This window comes from Acinonyx jubatus, chromosome B2 (genome assembly GCF_027475565.1).
Source record: "Acinonyx jubatus isolate Ajub_Pintada_27869175 chromosome B2, VMU_Ajub_asm_v1.0, whole genome shotgun sequence".
Lineage (NCBI taxonomy): Eukaryota > Metazoa > Chordata > Mammalia > Carnivora > Felidae > Acinonyx > Acinonyx jubatus.
In genome coordinates this window covers 79,305,533-79,324,849 of record NC_069385.1, presented here as the reverse complement: position 1 = coordinate 79,324,849, position 19,317 = coordinate 79,305,533, and the positions used below count along the sequence as shown (strand labels likewise).

General features: G+C 37.3%; 1 protein-coding gene across 2 annotated transcripts in view; it reads right to left on the bottom strand.

The window, feature by feature from the left end:
- LCA5 (lebercilin LCA5) overlaps positions 1 to 19,317 on the bottom strand; it is a 143,838-nt gene that overhangs the window by 79,576 nt on the left and 44,945 nt on the right. The window contains exon 1 of one of the 2 annotated variants that reach the window (XM_053222540.1): positions 14,375 to 14,772. The exons of the other annotated variant lie outside the window; for it this stretch is intronic. The gene's annotated coding sequence lies outside the window, so the exon portion shown is untranslated. Of the gene's footprint in view, positions 1 to 14,374; positions 14,773 to 19,317 lie in introns of those variants that run through there. 2 annotated transcript variants of the gene reach the window in all.

Below are 19,317 nucleotides of genomic sequence, written 5' to 3'. Positions count from 1 at the left end.
CTGAGAATGAAACTGACATTTATTTTGCACGGGCAATACCCAGGCAATATAATCTCATTCTACATTCCTGATTTGAGACAGGTATTGTTATTCATTCTTATACCTGAGGAAACAGATTCAGGCAGATGAGAGAATCTTCCAGGAGATAACTAAAGTAGTAAGTGGTAGGGGCGAGAATCAAGCCTAGGTCAGCTAAATTCCAGGCTTCAAATTTAACTCCTTTAATGTGTTTCACCCACAGGTTAATAGAATTGCTAGAAAGCAAGGAAGCATTTGAAAGGTTGGAAGTCTCCAAAAAATTGTCTAATTGTATATAACACATTTTCAAAGTATTTACAATGTGCAGTTTTATTCACTCTATCATGTTTGGAGTTAACAGTGACTATCAATTTATTTGACCTTGAATAAAGACCCAAAGGATTTCTAAATCTCCATAAGTAAAACCAGCTTATTAAACTAATTTTTTAAAAAGTTATCCAAAAGTTTGAGATAATTTCTGAAATTTTTATATGATGTTACCTGGTTTTGACATAATCATTTTGATAGGATTAGATTTTCTAAGATAATACTATTTGATATCTCATTCCATTATATACTACATAGAATTCTGCTTTTCAGAAAAAACAAGCCAACAAAAGTACATTTTTATATTACGCCACTTGAAATTATATTTAACAGGAATCAGACTTCTTATTGTTTTTAAAGATTATGTTTATGAAAGGAATTATACTAATGATCATTAGGGACTTTGAAGTTTTATTTTTAATATTTTGGGCTTACATTGATATTACAGTATCTCCACATTGATTATATTGCTAACTGCTCATTGTCTACAAGACCTCAGTTGCCTTTCTTAATGCTATGTGACAATACAGATAATATTAATTAAAATCTTCCTAGATGTGCTTACCAATAAAATTAATCCATTTTCTGTATGGAGAAACTAAGAAATTTGAACTCTATGTCAGAAGTTTCATAAAATTAATAGGTAGACTTTCCAATTCTAGACAATCCAGAAATTACAATGACTACATTTTAAAAGGGGCATACTATAAATAATCATATCTTGGAAAGCACACCAGTATAATTATCCTTAGCTAAAGTTCAGTTGTTCATTTAATACTTCTTTAGAAAAAAAAAAGTATTGGCACAATTTTTATACATTTTACCTAGATAGATGATAATACAAAATTTAAAACTTTTAAATTTAACTTCTGGTATGCATATTGCTAGAAAAATTTAAACACTAATTACAGGTAAGGGGTGCCTGGGTGGCTCAGTCAGTTAAGAGTCCAACTTCGGCTCAGGTTATGATCTCACAGCTTGTGAGTTCAAGCCCTGCATCAGGCTCTGTGCTGACAGCTCAGAGCCTGGAGCCTGTTTCAAATTGTCTCCCTCTTCCTCTGCCCCTACCCGCCTCACACTCTGTCTCCCTCTCTCTCTCTTTCAAAAATAAATAACGATTAAAATTTTTTTTTCAATAAAAAAGAAAAAGAAATTACAGGTAAATAGTAGGTTGTCAGTATATAATACTAACTTTTAAACATGCTAGGTGTTTAAAAGAAATTGAATGGCTTAGGAAAACAAGTTAGGGACAGTGATTTGATCTTATAAATACAAATTGAGTCTAATTGATTGCTATTATTTGCCTTTGCAGTACAGAAAGCTGGTACCATTTGATTATTGTTTAAATGATAAATCTTTTTTGATTGCTAGATGAAATTTACAAGTTAATTTTGTTAGTGGAGAAAAAAAAACCACTGAGATATTTACTAGTATTTTTCTTCTTTCATAATTGGCAAGTAAATCATTATTAGTTTCTCAATTTCATGGAATTTATTTGAATGTGGGGTTTTTTGCTTTTGTTTTGCATGAAAAGATCTAAATCAAAAGTTGGTTTAAGCTAGTTTTTAATACATGTTTTCAGATTTCATTACTCCACAATTCTATCTTTAAGTAAATTGACCTATAGGTTAAATGCTACCTCCAAAGCAGTAGAAATAGCATTGAAGGAAACCATAATTCTATTCTTATTCACATTGTTAGATTTGAAAGGGAGAATGTCAATACAATTTTCTTAGTGGACAATTGCCTGTCCTTTACTAAAAATAATACATAGGAAATTCTGTTAAAATTGGTGACTATATTTTAAATTTACAGTAAATATGCTAGATAATTATTAATTAATATTTAATAATTATTAAGTTATTATAACTTAATTAGTGTGCTAGGTAATTTTTAATTTTAATTGACAAATATGCTGATTCCTGGCTAAGACACCTGGCACCCTTCACCAAGACAGTAAGTACAGAATTTAAGTCTGAGGTAAAGGACAGTAATAAGTATTTTGGGAGCTATGTTTGAGGTATCCATGGGATATCCAGGTAAAAATGCAGATGGTATTTCTTATGTAGTTAAACATGTATCTCTAACATGTCCTAATTTTACTCCAAGGTATTTACCTGGGAAAAACAAAAGTATATATCCAAAAAATATTTAATCAACAGTGTTTATAGCAGCTTTATTCATATTAAATAAAACAGGAAACAACCCAAATATCCATCAACATGAGCATGAATTTTTAAAATGTATATCCTTATAATGTAATGCTGGTCATCAATAGAATTAACTACCGATGAACATGATGAATTTCAAAGGTTATGTTGAGCAAAAGAAGTCAACCACAAAAGAATATATTCTGTATATTTCCACTAATAGTGAATTCAAAAACAGACAGTTAATTTATACTGGTGAAAATCAGAACAATCAACTATGGGGATAGGGTAGGGATTGACTGGAAGGGAATGAAATTTAGTGTTGTAAATATGCTATATCTTGACAGAGGTGGAGGTAAAAGAATGCTTCCTGTATCAAAACTCATCAAAATGTAAATTGAAGATAGATGTTTTTCATTGTATGTGAGCATTACCTCAACTTTTTAAATGACTTAGTTAAAAAAAAATACATTGACTTATATAATAGAAAAATTTAGAAGTAGACCTATCTCTAGATATAGTTAGATCCATATGCTGAATATCATTAAAATTTTATTTAAAACCTTTTTTATGTTTTCTCTTTATGTTTTTCATGTACTTACATAGGAAAATTTTTATATCAGACAGGCTTTAGAGAAAGCCAGGTATTAACACCAAAGCTCCAAACTTACACTCTACTCTAGTCACCTAGCAACCCCATGGGGAAAAGAACACCTCTTTTCTCATTGGTCCAATTGAAATCCTGGTAATATTTATTCTGATTGCTTATACCTGAACATGTAATAATTACTGTGGCCAAGTGGTTGCTTGGAGTGGAGAAGGTAGAAAAGGTGTCATCAAGTCTCCTGAATTTTCGTGTTTTCCCAGAAGAGCTGAGAGAGCTGTTTCTCCAAAGGAAAATTAGTATAGGTTCGTGGACCAGTCTGGCGCATACTTAATTTAAAATTCATCTAAGAAACATATATGCAATCTTAAGCTCTCCAGGATGTAAATATAGATACTATCAACCAAATATTGTTGTATTTTGACCCCTTCTGATTTATAGTACTTCCACCGTCAAAAGACTTTCCCATGATAATTTCTGGGACTTCCCGGAGAGTGTCTCATACTTAAAAACACATCTACCTTCACTGGTGGTCCTTGCTAGGAAAAACAGCAGGGCCACTGCTATATCATGCAACAGTCTATCCCATTTCTTTCCAGAACCCACTGGTGGCTGTCACTGATTCACCACGACTATGTCACTACAAAGGTGAACTGGAATAATGCCAGAAGTATGCCTACCGTTTCTCAGATCCTACCCTGCCTTTCTATATTCTATTATATAGTGCTGGGGCTAGGACTCAACAAGCTACATTACCCAGAACCCTTGCTAGTTAGTTCATTGCTAGGTTCTGACAATAGGAAGCATTAGGGAAAGGTTGGAAGGTGGGAGTTGGTGAGAAAGAATTTCCTTCTTGATGTCCATGCTTCTACCAATGTTATTACAGCACCAGCAGTTGGCTCTACTGTAACATGTCTTTGGCTGCTTCTGGATCTACATGTTTAGAACTTCCCCTAGGAGTGTAGATACCAGCCCTGTGGGGCCTTTTCTCTGAGTTCCTACACTCCAGTGACCCCAACCCCAATTATTTTCTTCCCTTAACCTCACAGGTTAACTCTTTTCTTCAGTTACAAATATCTGGTTTACCTCAGCGTTCTCTTTGTGATCTTTTAGCCTTTCAACACCTTTATACCAATTTTCTGTGAGCCCTGCATCAGGCTCACTGCTGTAAGCTCAGAGCCTGCTTTGGATGCTCTGTTCCCCTCTCTCTGCACCTTCTCTGCTCGTGCACGCATTCCTGCTCGCTCGCTCTCTCTCTCTCTCTCTCCCAAAACTAAATAAACATTTAAAATAAACAAGAGGGGGAAGCCAAGATGGCAGAACAGCATGGAAGTTTTTTGTGTGTCTCACGTCCATGAAATACAGCCAGACCAACACAACCATCCTACACACCTAGAAAACTGATTGGAGGATTAACACAACAATCTGCACAACCTGAAGCACAGAATTCAGCAGGTACGCGGCGCAGAAAGGTGAACGTGGGGAGCAAGAAGCCATGGCGGGAAGGGAGGTGCTTTTGTGGAGAGAGGACGGAGACTGGGGGGAGAATATGGGAAAAGCCCCCCTCCTGAAAAGCAGCTGGAGAGAAAGTGGAAAATTGGAAACAGACATAGGGACTAAACTAAAAAGGGAGAAAGAAAGGAGAAAGGGTTTAAATTCTATTAAGACTGTAAACAAGGAGAGCACAGAGTCTGCAACTCTGCAGCTCGATACCTGGTGGTGCTCTGGTGGGAAGGGAGAATCCCCAGGAGCAGAGTGGGGTCCGGGAGGTTCTCGGGCCACACAGGGAAAAGCAGTTCCACTGCTGGAAGGGCATTTGGTAGAGACTGTTGAGGCCACCTGGTCCCAGCAGACCCCAGAGAACTGCCACATTTGCTGGTACTGGAACAAGGTCATTAAGGGTGAAGCCTGGTGCCAGATGTGTGTTGTAATTTTCCATAATCCCTGAAAAGCTGCTGCTACACTATCTGGCAAACTTTTTCTGGGGCAGGCTGGCACCTGGCTGCAGTCTCAGGGCACTGGCAGCAGCAGGGTCTAGCAAGCGTTCCTGGGTGCAGTCCAGGTGAGACCCTCCCACAGAGGGGCAGAACGGGTCAAAGCTGCAGTCCTTCAGAAAGGGCTGGGGAAAACACCTGCATCTAAGACAAAACTCGGGAGAGAGTTACTACCTGGGGCTTGGTCACAGACAGTGAAAAAGTGGGCAGAGGATGAAAGCTGAAGACAGAGGACCAGTCTGTGATTGCTGATCAAGGAGAACACAGTTCTGATACTAGACACTGAGTAAGTGGATGACACCACTCCCTCACATGCGCATACGCACCTACAAGTGCCACAACAATCCACCCCAGTAGGCTAGCAGTGCCATCTAGTGGAGAATGGAGCTGTTACACTAAGCCCCACCCAACTGGGCTGACCTCACTCTTCAAGAACACAAGTCTCACCACCTGCTTAATTTATGGACTGTAAAGAACTACATAGACTGACTTCTAGGGGAAAACAAAGTACTTTCAGTCCTATTTCAATCTGTTAGCAGGTCCATCTATTCAATTTTCTTTCTTTTTTTTTCTCTTTTTCACTTCTTTTCTTTGAATACAGAAAGAAAAAAAATTCATTTTTATTTTCAATTTTTATTAAAAATATTTTTATTTAATTTTTTTACTACATTTTTTATTTTTGTGTAAATTTTTTCAAATTCTATTTTACTTCCATCATTTTATTTTGGTCAACTTCAGTGTATTCACATTTTCAAATTTTCAAACAATTTCATTTTTCTTCTTTTTTTTCTTTTTCATTTCTTTTTCTTGAAGACAGAAAGAGAAAAAATTCATTTTTATTTTTAATTTTTATTAAAATTATTTTTCTTTAATTTTTTTCTACTATATTCTTTAGTTTTGTGTAAATTTTTTTTCAAATTCTGTTTTACTTCCATCATTTCATTTTAGTCTACTTCAGTGTATTCATTTTTTCAAATTCTCAAACAATTTCCTTTTCCCCCCCCTTTTTTCCTCCAATCTATAAACCACTTTCAATACCCAGACCAAAACACACCTAGGATCTAGCATCATTTATTAGATTTGTGTGTGTGTGTGTGTTAATTTTTAATTTTAATATTTAAAAAATTTTTTTAATTTTAATTTTTCCACCTCATTATTTCCTTTTCTCCCTTCAAAATGACAAAACGAAGGAATTAACCCCAAAATAAAGGGCACAAAGAAACGACAGCCAGGGATTTAACCAACACAGATACAAGCAAGATGTCTACACCAGAATTTAGAATCATGATAAGAATACCAGCTGGAGTCGAAAATAGATTAGAATCCATTTCTGCGGAGATAAAAGAAGTAAAAACTAGTCAGAATGAAATAAAAATTGCTCTAACTGGGCTGCCATCACAGATTGATACAGCAGCAGCAAAAATGGATGAGACAGAACAGAGAATCAGGGATATAGAGGACAAACTTATGGAGAATGATGAAGCAGAAAAAAAGAGGGAGATTAAGGCAAAAGAGCACGATTTAAGAATTAGAGAAATCAGTGACTCATTGAAAAGGAACAACATCAGAATCATAGGGGTCTCAGAAGAGGAAGAGAGAGAAATAGGGGTAGAAGGGTTATATGAGCAAATCATAGCAGAAAACTTTGCTAACCTGGGGAAAGACACAGATATCAAAATCCAGGAAGCACAGAGGACCCCCATTAGATTCAACAAAAACCAACCATCAACAAGGAATATCATAGTCAAATTCACAAAATACTAAGGCAAGGAGAGAATCATCAAAGCAGGAAGGGAAAAAAGTCCCTAACCTACAAGGGAAGATAGATCAGGTTTGCAGCAGACCTATCCACGGAAACTTGGCAGGCCAGAAAGGAGTGGCAGGATATATTCAGTGTTCTGAATCAGAAAAATATGCAGCCAAGAATTCTTTACCCAGCAAGGCTGTCTGTCATCAAAATAGAAGGAGAGATTAAAAGTTTCCCAGACAAACAACAATTAAAGGAGTTTGTGACCACTAAACCAGCCCTGCAAGAAATTTTAAGGGGGACTTATTGAGGGGAGAAAAGATGAAAATATAAACACACACATACATACATACATACCAAAACCAACAAAGATTAGAAAGCACCGGAGAACACCACCAGAAACTCCAACTCTACAAGCATCATAATGGCAATAAATTCATATCTTTCAGTACTCACTTTAATCGTCAATGGACTCAATGCTCCAATCAAAAGACATAGAGTAACAATGGATAAGAAAACAAGATCCACTGATATGCTGTTTACAAGAGACCCACTTTAGACCTAAAGACACCTTCAGATTGAAAATAAGGGGATGGAGAACCAACTATCATGACAAAAGAAAGCCAAAGTAGCCATACTTATATCAGACAATCTAGACTTTAAAATAAAGACTGTATCAAGAGATGCAGAAGGGCATTATACCATAATCAAGGGGTCTATCCACCAAGAAGACCTAACAATTATAAACATTTATGCACCAAATGTGAGAGCACCCAAATATATAAATGAATTAATTGCAAACATAAAGAAACTCATTCACAGTAATACCATAATAGTACGAGACTTGAACACCCCACTCACAGCAATGGACAGATCATCTAATCAAAAAATCAACACGGAAACAATGGCTTTGAATGACACACTGGACCAGATGGACTTAACAGATATATTCAGAACATTTCATCCTAAAGCAGACCAATACACATTCTTCTCCAGTGCACATGGAACATTCTCCAGAATAGACCATATACTGGGACACAAATCAGCCCTAAGCAAGTACAAAAAGATCAAAATCGTATTGTGCATATTTTCAGACCACAACACTATGAAACTCGAAATCAACCACAAGAAAAAATTTGGAAAGGTAACAAATACTTGGAGACTGAAGAACATCCTACTAAAGAATGAATGGGCCAACCAAGAAGTCAAAGAGGAAACTAAAAAGTATATGGAAGCCAATGAAAATGATAACACCACAACCCAACACCTCTGGGACACAGCAAAGGCAGTCATAAGAGGAAATTATATAGGAATCCAGGCTTTCCTAAAGAAGGAAGAAAGATCTCAGATACACAACCTAACCTTATGCCTTAAGGAACTGGAAAAAGAACAGCAAATAAAACCCAAAACCAGCAGAAGGCAGGAAATAATAAAGATTAGAGCAGAAATTAATACTATTGAAAAAAACAAAAAAACAAACAAAACAGTAGAACAGATCAATGAAACCAGAAGCTGGTTCTTTGAAAGAATTAACAAAATTGATAAACCACTAGCCAGTTTGATCAAGAAGAAAAAGGAAAGGACTCAAATAAATAAAATCAAGAATGAAAGAGGAGAGATCACAACCAACACAGCAGAAATAAAAACAATAATAAGAGAATATTATAAGCAATTATCTGCCAATGAAATGGGCAATCTGGAAGAAATGGACAAATTCCTAGAAATATATACACTACCAAAACTGAAACAGGAAGAAATAGAAAATTTGAACAGACCCATAACCAGTAAGAAAATCAAATTAGTAATCAAAACTCTGCCAAAAAACAAGAGTCCAGGGCCAGATGGTTTTCCAGGGGAATTCTACCAAACATTTAGGGAAGAGTTAACAGCTATTCTTTTGAGGCTGTTCCAAAAAATAAAAATGGAAGGAAAACTTCTAAACTCTTTCTATGAAGCCAGCATTACCTTGACTCCAAAACCAGACAGAGACCACACTAAAAAGGAGAACTATAGACCAATTTCCCTGAGGAACATGGATGCAAAAGTCCTCAACAAAATATTAGCCAACTGGATCCAACAATACATTAAAAAAATTATTCGCCACGACCAAGTAGGACTTATACCTGGGATGCAGGGCTGGTTCAATATCCACAACACAATTAATGTGATTCATCACATCAATAAAAGAAAGGACAAGAACCATATGATCCTCTCAATAGATGCAGATAAAGCATTTAACAAAATACAGCATCCTTTCTTGATAAAAACCCTCAAGAAAGTAGGGATAGAAGGAACATACCTTGAGATCATAAAAGCCATATATGAACGACCCAACACTAATATCATCCTCAATGGGGAAAAACTGACAACTTTCCCCCTAAGGTCAGGAACAAGACAGGGATGTCTATTCTTGCCACTGTTATTCAACATAGTATTGGAAGCTTTAGCCTCTGCAATCAGACAACACAAAGAAATAAAAGGCATCCAAATAGGCCAGGAGGAGGTCAAACTTTTACTCTTTGCAGATGACATGATACTCTATATGGGAAACCCAAAAGATTCCACAAAAAACCTGCTAGAATTGATTCATGAATTCAGCAAAGTTGCAGTATATAAAATCAACACACAGAAATCAGTTGCATTTCTATACACCAACAATGAAGCAACAGAAAGAGAAATCAAGGAATCGATCTCATTTACAGTTGCAGCAAAAACCATAAAATACCTAGGAATAAATCTAACCAAAGAGGTGAAAAATCTATACACTGAAAACTATAGAAAGCTTATGAAAGAAATTGAAGAAGACACAAAAAAATCAAAAAAGATTCCATGTTCCTAGATAGGAGGAACAAATATTGTTAAAATGTCGATACTACCCAAAGGAGTCTACATATTTAATGCAATCCCTATCAAAATAACACCAGCATTCTTCACAGAGCTAGAACAAATACTCCTAAAATTTGTATGGAACTAGAAAAGACCCTGAATAGCCAAACCAATCTTGAAAAAGAAAACCAAAGCAGGAGGTATCACAATCCCAGACTTCAAGCTGAACTACAAAGCTGTAATCATCAAGACGACATGGTACTGGCACAAGAACAGACACTCAAATCAATGGAACAGAATAGAGAACCCAGAAACATATGGCCAACTAATCTTTGACAAAACAGGAAAGAATATCCAATGGGATAAAGACAGTCTCTTCAGCAGGTGGTACTGGGAAAACTGGACAGCAACATGCAGAAGAATGAACCTGGACCACTTTCTTACACAATACACAAAAATAAACTCAAAATGGATGAAACACCTCAATGTAAGACAGAAAGCCATCAAAATCCTTGAGGAGAAAGCAGGCAAAAACCTCCTTGATCTTGACTGCAGCAACTTCTTACTCAACACGTCTCCAGAAACAAGGGAAACAAAGTGAAAATGAACTATAGGGACCTCATCAAAATAAAAGGCTTCTGCACTGTGAAGGAAACAATCACCAAAACTAAATGGCAACCGATGGAATGGGAGAAGATATTTGCAAATGACATATCAGATAAAGTGTTAGTATCCAAAATCTATAAAGAACGTATCCAACTCAACACCCAAAAAACAAATAATCCAGGAGAGAAATGGGCAAAAGACATGAAGAGACACTTCTCCAAAGAAGACATCCAGATGGCCAACTGACACATGAAACAATACTCAACTTCACTCATCATCAGGGAAATATAAATCAAAACCATAATGACATACCACCTGACACCTGTCACAATGGCTAACATTAACAACTCAGGCAACAACAGATGTTGGCGAGGATGCAGAGAAAAAGGATCTCTTTTACATTGTTGGTGGGAATGCAAGCTGCTGCAGCCACTCTGGAAAACAGTATGGAATTTCCTCAAAAAACTAAAATTAGAACTACCCTACGACCCAGCAATTGCACTACTAGGTATTTGCCCAAGGGATAGGATAGAGGTGTGCTGTTTTGAAGGGACACATGGACCCCAATGTTTATAGCAGTGCTATCGACAATAGCCAAGTATAGAAAGAGCCCAAATGTCCATTGATGGATGAATGGATAAAGAAGATGTGGTATATATATATACAATGGAGTATTAGTTGGCAATCAAGAAGAATGAAATCTTGCCATTTACAACTACATGGATGGAACTGGAAGGTATTATGCTAAGTGAAATTAGTCAGAGAAAGACAAATATCATATGACTTCACTCATATTATGACTTTAAGATACAAAACAGATGAACATAAGGGAAGGGAAACAAAAATAATATAAAAACAGGGAGAGGGACAAAACAGAAAAGACTCATAAATATGGAGAACAAACTGAGGGTTACTAGAGGGGTGGTGGGAGGGGGGATGGGCTAAATGGGTAAGGGCACTAAGGAATCTACTCCTGAACTATTGTTACACTATATGCTAACTAATTTGGATGTAAATTTAAAAAAATAAAAAATTAAATTAAAATTTAAAAAATAAAATAAATAAAATAATAAAATAAAATAAAATAAAATAAAATAAAATAAAATAAAATAAAATAAACAAAGAAACCTAGTGTGGTTTCAGATCCTCTGTCCCCCTCTCTCTGTCTGCACCTTCCCGCAAACACACACACCTGTTCTCTCTCTCAAAAAAAATAAATATTTAAAATAAATAAATACAAATAAACAAATCTAGTGTGGTTTCCTGACAGTATCGTGACTGATCTAGTGTTCTAGAACCAAGCTTTAGAGGTGAAAGTGAAATGCCCCCTTCCCTGTGTGTTACTTTCTGCTAGATGGATCCTAGTGAGGTGTTACTTGCTGTTATAGACTAAATGTTTGTGCCCCCCCAAAGTGTGTTTGTTGAAATCAAACCCCCAATGTGAGATATTAGGAGATGGGGGTCTTTGGGTGATAATTACATCATGAGGATGAGGCCCTTATGAATGGGATTAGTATCCTTTATTCTTATAAATGACATGTGAGGATACAATGAGTCAGCCGTCTGCAAACCAGGAATTGGGTCCTCACCAGACACCAGATCTGCTGACATCTTGATCTTGGACTTTCTAGTCTCCCAAACTGTGAGAAATAAATGTCTGTTGTTTAACCCACCCAGGCTATGCTATGGTACTTTTGTTATAGCATTCTGAACTGTGACATTTGTTATGTCCAGATGTTTTATATAAGTTAGTGGAAGTGTTTTCATATCTCCTGCATTATGGCACAAACACAGTAGGGAGCTGGCCTGGAATAGATTTGAACAGGTCACTGTGCTATAGTCAGACACTACCTTCTTTGACAGCTCTTGATCAGGTTAGCCATGCTTGACTCTTCCCTTTGGAAAAGTTCTTTCTCAGGAGGATTCTGAGGTCTGTCACTCAAACTGAGATTCTCACTGCATGTAAGAAGCATCTACAATCTATACGGCTCTACGCTGAGGCTAATGAGTAGATGGGCTCAGCACACACGCAGAATATAAATAAGACAGAATTAATGTGTTCATTATAACATTTGTAACCTACACTATTATCTACCTCCTCCCCCACCTCCACCCCCCCAAAACATATAAACAACAGCAAAGAAAAAAGTCCACAAAATTTTTACTGCCTTCCAGGGAAACATTAACACAATAGGTGGCCAAGAAAGATTAAAATGCCTCAAAGTATGATCTTATATTTGAGTAGCATTTTGCAGAGCACTTTCACAAAGATTACTTCATTGGATTTTAAAACAACCCTGAGAAATTAGAAGGGCAGATATTTTCTACTTTTAATAGGTGTGGAAATTTGACCCTAGGTTAAATCAGATTTGTCTGATAGAAACATAACACAAGCCACATATTTATTTTTAAATTGTCTAGTAGTCACGTTATGATAAGTTTTAAAAATGAAATTTATCATATATTTTATTTAACATATCTAAAGTATTATCATTTCAACATGTAATCTATTTTTAAATTATCAATGAACTATTTCACACTATTGTTTATTACTAAGAATTTGACAGTGTGTATTTTACCGTTAGAACACATCTCAATTCAGACTAGCCACACTTCATGTACTCAATAGTCACGTGTGGGTTGTGACTACCCTATTGGGACAACATAGGATTAGATTATTTACACAGAGACATATAATGGGAAGTACTGTTGCCAGGTAGCCAGCTTCTGAAAAAGGAAATATTGGCCTGGAAACCTAGAGACCTGAATTCTAGACATGACTCTGCCTGTTACTGGTTGTAGGATAGTGGCAAGGTGTTCCTTTTCTTTAAAGCCTGGTTTCTGGTCTGTTAAACAAAGCAACTGGCATTAATCAGTTGTCTTTACTTCTTCCCCCTCCCCCCAGGAGGATGTCCTCAAAAGACATCTTGTATGGAAGCCCAACATTTCAAAAACAGGAAGCATATGGGCCGCTTCTCTGTTGAAGGGGGCATGGCAGTGGGAAGGGGAGGGGCCACAAGTAGGTTACAGTATGTTTAATGTATTCATGCACACTCATGCAGATACACAGAGGCCTTTTCTGAGGGGGTTCTGATGAACCCTTTGGGCATATTTGAAAACACTTGGAGGAAGTCATCTCTAAGATCCTCCTTATTAAAAAAAAAAAAAACAAAAAACTTATGATTCCACGGATATAATTCCACTCAGGCACTGTTGACTCTTTCAACCAGTATTAGTTTAAGATTTAACCAAGAAAGAGGAAAGTCCAGTACTATCCACAGACATCATTATCTTGGTGTTTGACTCACATTTTAAGTTTCATAGTATCATCGATTTTCATAAATGGAAGGGGGTCTTTGAGATCAATTATTCAAATGGTTTTCTGATTTTTTTTCCCTTAGTAATAAAAGCTTCTCTTCAAATAGTACGTACCTTACATAGAAATCTAAAATACTCTGTGAAAGAGTCAGAATGGGCCTGCAAAGTTGAAGTGGATGTGAGGAGATAGAACCCTAACAGTTCAGCATCTCTCAAACACCCCCTTCCAAAAGCAGCCCCTGGAATCCTCTCTCAAACCACAGGGCAAACTGGTGCAGAATGTTAACAATTAGAGTTTTAACCCAGTTCCAACCCCTTCATCTGGTGAGGAAGCCAAGGCCCAGTGAGGTGCTCAAAATCTCACCACAAGCTGGCGTCAGAGCTGGTACAGAACCCAGTCCCTGGTATGCTAGAGCTAGACGGCACTCAGTCATAAGACCCAATTGTTACATCTTTAGAAATTTTGCAAGCCAGTTGCCACCATGTTGGTAGCTGGAAATCAGCCATGGTGAAAATATTTACACCACAGAAGTCAGCAAGTGCTACAAATCCAGGATTTCCCCAGAGAACTGGTTGTTTAAACAAACCTTTCACCAGCACACCTCAGAATCCAGTATTCCTGAGTTCAGGTCCTTACCTGCTATTCAGCAGAGAATACATGGACTGCCTTTTGATAGGAAACACAATTTTAAGTTAATAAAAAAATTAAAATAAAGTAAAACTTATTTCTTTCTTACGAAAAAGAACTTAATATCCCAAAATAGTAATTTTTCTCAATATTTACCACTTTCTATTGTCCTGTAGGTACTTGATTCCACTGTCTTTCAAGCTGTTATTTGGAGTCTTCAATAACTTGGGGGATTGATTTTTAATAATAAGTGAGCCAGGCAGGTCAAAGCTTTAGAACATTAGTTAAATTAAAGGCTAAACATAAGAAGAACATAAAAGAAATTATCGAAACTGCTGTTTGAGAAGGGAATTATCTGATATACCTTCTCTTTCAGTCCCCTCTGTTTCTATTTCTGGCTAAGAAGGTATTAAAAGGTCGGTATAAACAACTGCTGGTCTCCAAGCTTCTCAGATGGCCTTGAGCCTCCCCGTATTTAATCCTCCCAACTGAACTTCTGTTTCATCGTCTTAACAATGACCCTTTCCTTCTGCCTTTTTCTCCCCTCCCTTCACTGCTTTTCTTGTCCTTTGTGGCACTGGCTCAGCTCTCCTCCTGGGCATGTTTGGGCATGCTTGTGATGTCAGATGCCTGCACTTCAGCTGTCCTTTTGTATCCATGGTGATGGATGAAAAATAAGCCGCTTTGCAGTGATTTGAACTTTAATCCATTCAAATGATGCATGCTTTATTACTCAGGTGATTTCCCCCCCCATGCTTTCAGATCACTGAAATCTTGAATTATTAAAGAGGAATTAACATGCTTTTTCTTTCTTTCCTTTTTTTTTTTTTTAACCTTTTATGCCTTGGTAAGTTCAAATAATCTTTGATCTCAGCACCTGAAATTTTTTTTCTTGATAATTAAGTCAATAGGAAAATAATTTTAGAAATATGATTCCAGAGGAAAAGAAATTATAAAACATATTATTTGATGTTCCTTCTCACTACATGCATATAGGTAATTTTTATTAGGCTAAGTAAGGGTGGAGGACCTACATAACACTAGGGAAACATGACAAAAAGGGTAAAATGTTCACAAAGTAGTGCTGCCCATAATATTGACCATTTGACACTAGTGATCCTTGAAATCACTTTAGTAGTCTATTGATATAATCTATTGATATAAATGGCTTTGAATCTTTTTAACTTAGGGGAAAAAATCTCAGTCTGCTGGCAGTCTTTAGTACCTTGCTAATACTTCTTAATCGTATTTTTTACAAAAAACAAGAGCTAGCTTTTTGCACACAAACTGCATGCAATAGTTTCTAGCTATAATGTAATAAACATGCTTAAGTTCTATCAGTGCTCATCGTTTCTTCTGTTTATAAATAACACTGACTTTCTAGTGACGTAGTTTCTTTACATTAAAAATATGATGTAGTCAATACAAACAAAGAGCAAAAATCAGGAAGTTAGCAGTCCTAGGAAACTCAGTTCTCTACAGTTGTGCGGTAGTTACAGCCAGAATCCTGCCTCACTTTCTGGGGGAGGCATGCACTTGTAAACTTTTCTTAAGTTAGCTGTACCCTCTCTTACTTTCCTGATTCAAAAATCTGGACACTCTGGGGTCCTTGAGTGGCTCAGGAGGTTAAGCATCCAGCTCTTGATTTCAGCTCAGGTCATGATCTCATGGTTCATGCATGAGATGGAGTCCCACATCAGGCACCGTGCTGACAGCATGGAGCTTGCTTGGAATTCTTTCTCTCTCTCTCTCTCTCTCTCTCTCTCTCTCTCTCTCTCTCTCTCTCTCCACCTCCTCATGCATGCTTTCTCTCTCAAAATAAATAAATAAATATTTCCCAAAAAAGTCTGGACATTCAATGATCAGTGTACCCAGAGGTGAGTAAACCTTGGGAAAAACATTAATATTATAAAAAATATCAAGGATATACAGACTCCCAGAGACAGAAAGTGGAGGCATCTAGGAACTGGAGAGAGGACAGAATGGAAGTTATTGTCTAATGGATACAGAAATTCTGTTTGGGATGATGAAAACATTTCTGGAAATGGATAATGGTGATGGTTATACAACACTTTGAATATACTTAACACCACTAAATTGTATGCTTAAAGATGGTTGAAACAGGGGCATCCAACTCGATTTTGGCTCAGCATGATCTCATGGTCATGAAATTGAGCCCCAAGTCAGATTCCTAAGATTCTCTCTCTCTTTCTCTCTCTCCTTCTGCCCCTTTTCCCCCACTTGTGCACTAGTGCACACACACACACTCTCTCTCTCAAAATTAAATTTAAAAAATAGTTAAAACAGTAAAGTTTTTGCATATATATGTGCGTTTTACCACAATTTTAAAAATATTGCAATTTAAAATTGTTGTTATTGCTGATAAAAGAAATTTTAGTGAATTGACATAGGCAGAAAGTAGTGATTGATCACACTCTGCCATTAGAGTTTAGTGAAGCTGATGCACCAGCTGCCCTTCCTGAACACTCAAGAGAGAAAGTGGGATCTGTGGCAAGTCTAGACTGTGACTGAGTATTAATAACCTTGTGATTCACCATATTGGATCCTGAGACAAGACCATGGCACCTGGATATGCAGGCTCTGGTTAGAAATGAGATAGCAGGAAGCATGGTCCCATTTGTCTTGTTTGGCATCACTGAACTCCATTTCTTCTCATCAAGGGATAGTGACCAATTGCCTGCTCTTAGTGACAGGACAAAAGTCAAGGTCATGGTATCTGGATCAGGCAGCAAGGTGGGGAGAACAGCGCAGCGATTTCATGTGCCTTGGTCTAGTCTATAACACTAAGTTAATAAATGGGAACAGAAGCCAGGTAGACTCGAACAGTATGACATAACCCACAATATTTAGGAAAATCATAGTAGTTGAATGAATTAAGATTTTTGTTTTACCTAACACAGATTAAACAATACAAATATTCAAGTAAAAAGTTACTAAGTTTGAAAATGTCCCTCTCCACTTTCTGCGAAATGGAATCTTGCATGGGATTTTTCCTGTTACCCTAGAGTTGTGGCTACTATCTAAAGCTGAGGTCATGCTTTTAAAAGCCATAAATAATTAGGACTCAAAACATTCTACTGGGGCTTATTAAAAAAGTATATAACCAGCCTTTCTACCATCAACCACAACCCTAGAAAACTCTTCTCTTCACCTTCACCTCACCAAAGAAATGGCCTAGTGGGTAGGGGTTAGGGGAGGAACTCCCAGAAAAGATTCATAGACACCCATAAGGTGCCTTGAAGGAGAGACTGGCATCTAGATTCCTGACTTGTGTCTGCTCCTTTGTTGTAGCTGTTTCGTAGCTTTGTGCTGCCATTGGAATAAAGCATGTGAGATTTTTAGGAGATTTTTCCATTGTTCATGGGGGCATCCATAAAAAAGTAATGTCCATTTCTACTCTAGAAATTTCTAAAGGTGGGAATTGAAAAAACACTACAAATAGGGTTTAAAGACAGTTTATCTGAGAAAATGAGGGCTCCTGGCCCCAGTCTGGTTCTTCATGATCTTAAAGGCCATAGCACGGATGTCTGGGTTTCATGATTCCATAAAAGGAGTGAAGATTTAGAGGAAGGCAGATGAGCACAGGGTTGCCCTAGGAGGCTACGGGGTGGAAAACATACAACCCAGAGAGGAAGCTGAGAGAGTGAACTCCTGCTCAACCTGGAAGTCCAGTTTGTCCCTCTCTTCCTCACAACAGCAGAAAAGAATTGGGTAAAGCTGAGCATTATGCCAAGGGAGGTACACTTCATGTGCTTAGAGACCATCTTGTCTTCTGAGACACTGGTCTCAGATACGAACATGCTGAACCAGAGTGAGGCCAGTGATGCCTCCCAGCTTGACCTGTGGACCATTCACATATAAAGGTGGATGACTGCCCCATCCTCCCACCAGAGCCAGTAGTATCATCTCCCCTACTTCTGTCACGTCCAGAGTTCTAGCTTCTATTACAGGAGGGAAAGAAAAGAGATTGAATCAGAAATGAGACCGAAGGTTTCTTTTTTTTTAAGTTTATTTTGGGAGAGAGAGAACAAGCAGGGGGGGCAGGGGAGGAGACAGGAGAGGAGAGGAGAGAGTGAGGAGACAGAGAAAATCCTAAGCAGGCTCTGCCCTGTCAGTGAAGAGCCTGACATGGAGCTCAATCTCACAACTGTGAAATCATGATCTGAACCGAAATCAAGAGTTGGGCGCTTAATGGACTGAGCCACCCACATGCCCCTAAGACTGAAGTTTTGAAACTGGACTACACTTCAAAACCTGAAAGTAACCAGAATTTTATGGAATTTGTCCAAGATGTTAATCTGGAATTCAATACAGCACAGTTGAAAGCAATGATGGGGGGGGGGGGGAATGACACTATTTTTATTAATCCACTAAGCTGAGACAGCCCAATTAACATACAAACTATATATATATAATTTTATATCATGATTATTTGCTTAATAGTAACAATTTGGTCATCTATCTTAAAGTCTTCTTTAATATCATTTATGATAGTCTCATCTTTCCACTTTACAGATATGTCATAATTTATTTAACCATTACTCTAGTATAGGATGTCAGTATTGTTTTAAAATTTTAAGAATTGAATTATAACATTTGTTCCTTTAAATGTGATTATTATCATTCTTAAATGTCCACTGATCTGTAGACCAGAGTGATTCTAACTACCTAGTAATTTGTTAGAAGACAGCCAGGAGTTTTGATGATGTGTTTATTAAGTTGGCAGCATTACACGTTTTATGCTTCTAGTGTTTGCCAGTTTGTGTGGATGACTGTAATTCTACAGGATATAATATGTCCCTGCCTTCCAGAATATAAGCACTGTAAGGATGGGAGTTCATCTGTTTCATTCTCTGCTGTATGCCTAGTACCTAGAATAGGCCCAGCACAGAGTAGGCACTAAAAATATACTTAAAAAAATATTAATGAATGAAATTTTGAGTAGGAGGGGGGCCATAATTACTGCTCAATTTCTCTTTGGTTTTTGCAGAGTGGGTTTATGGGAACCACATAAGTAGGTGGTTAGGGCAAGAATGGACCTAACAAAGGGCACCTGGGTGGCTCGGCCGGTTGAGCAT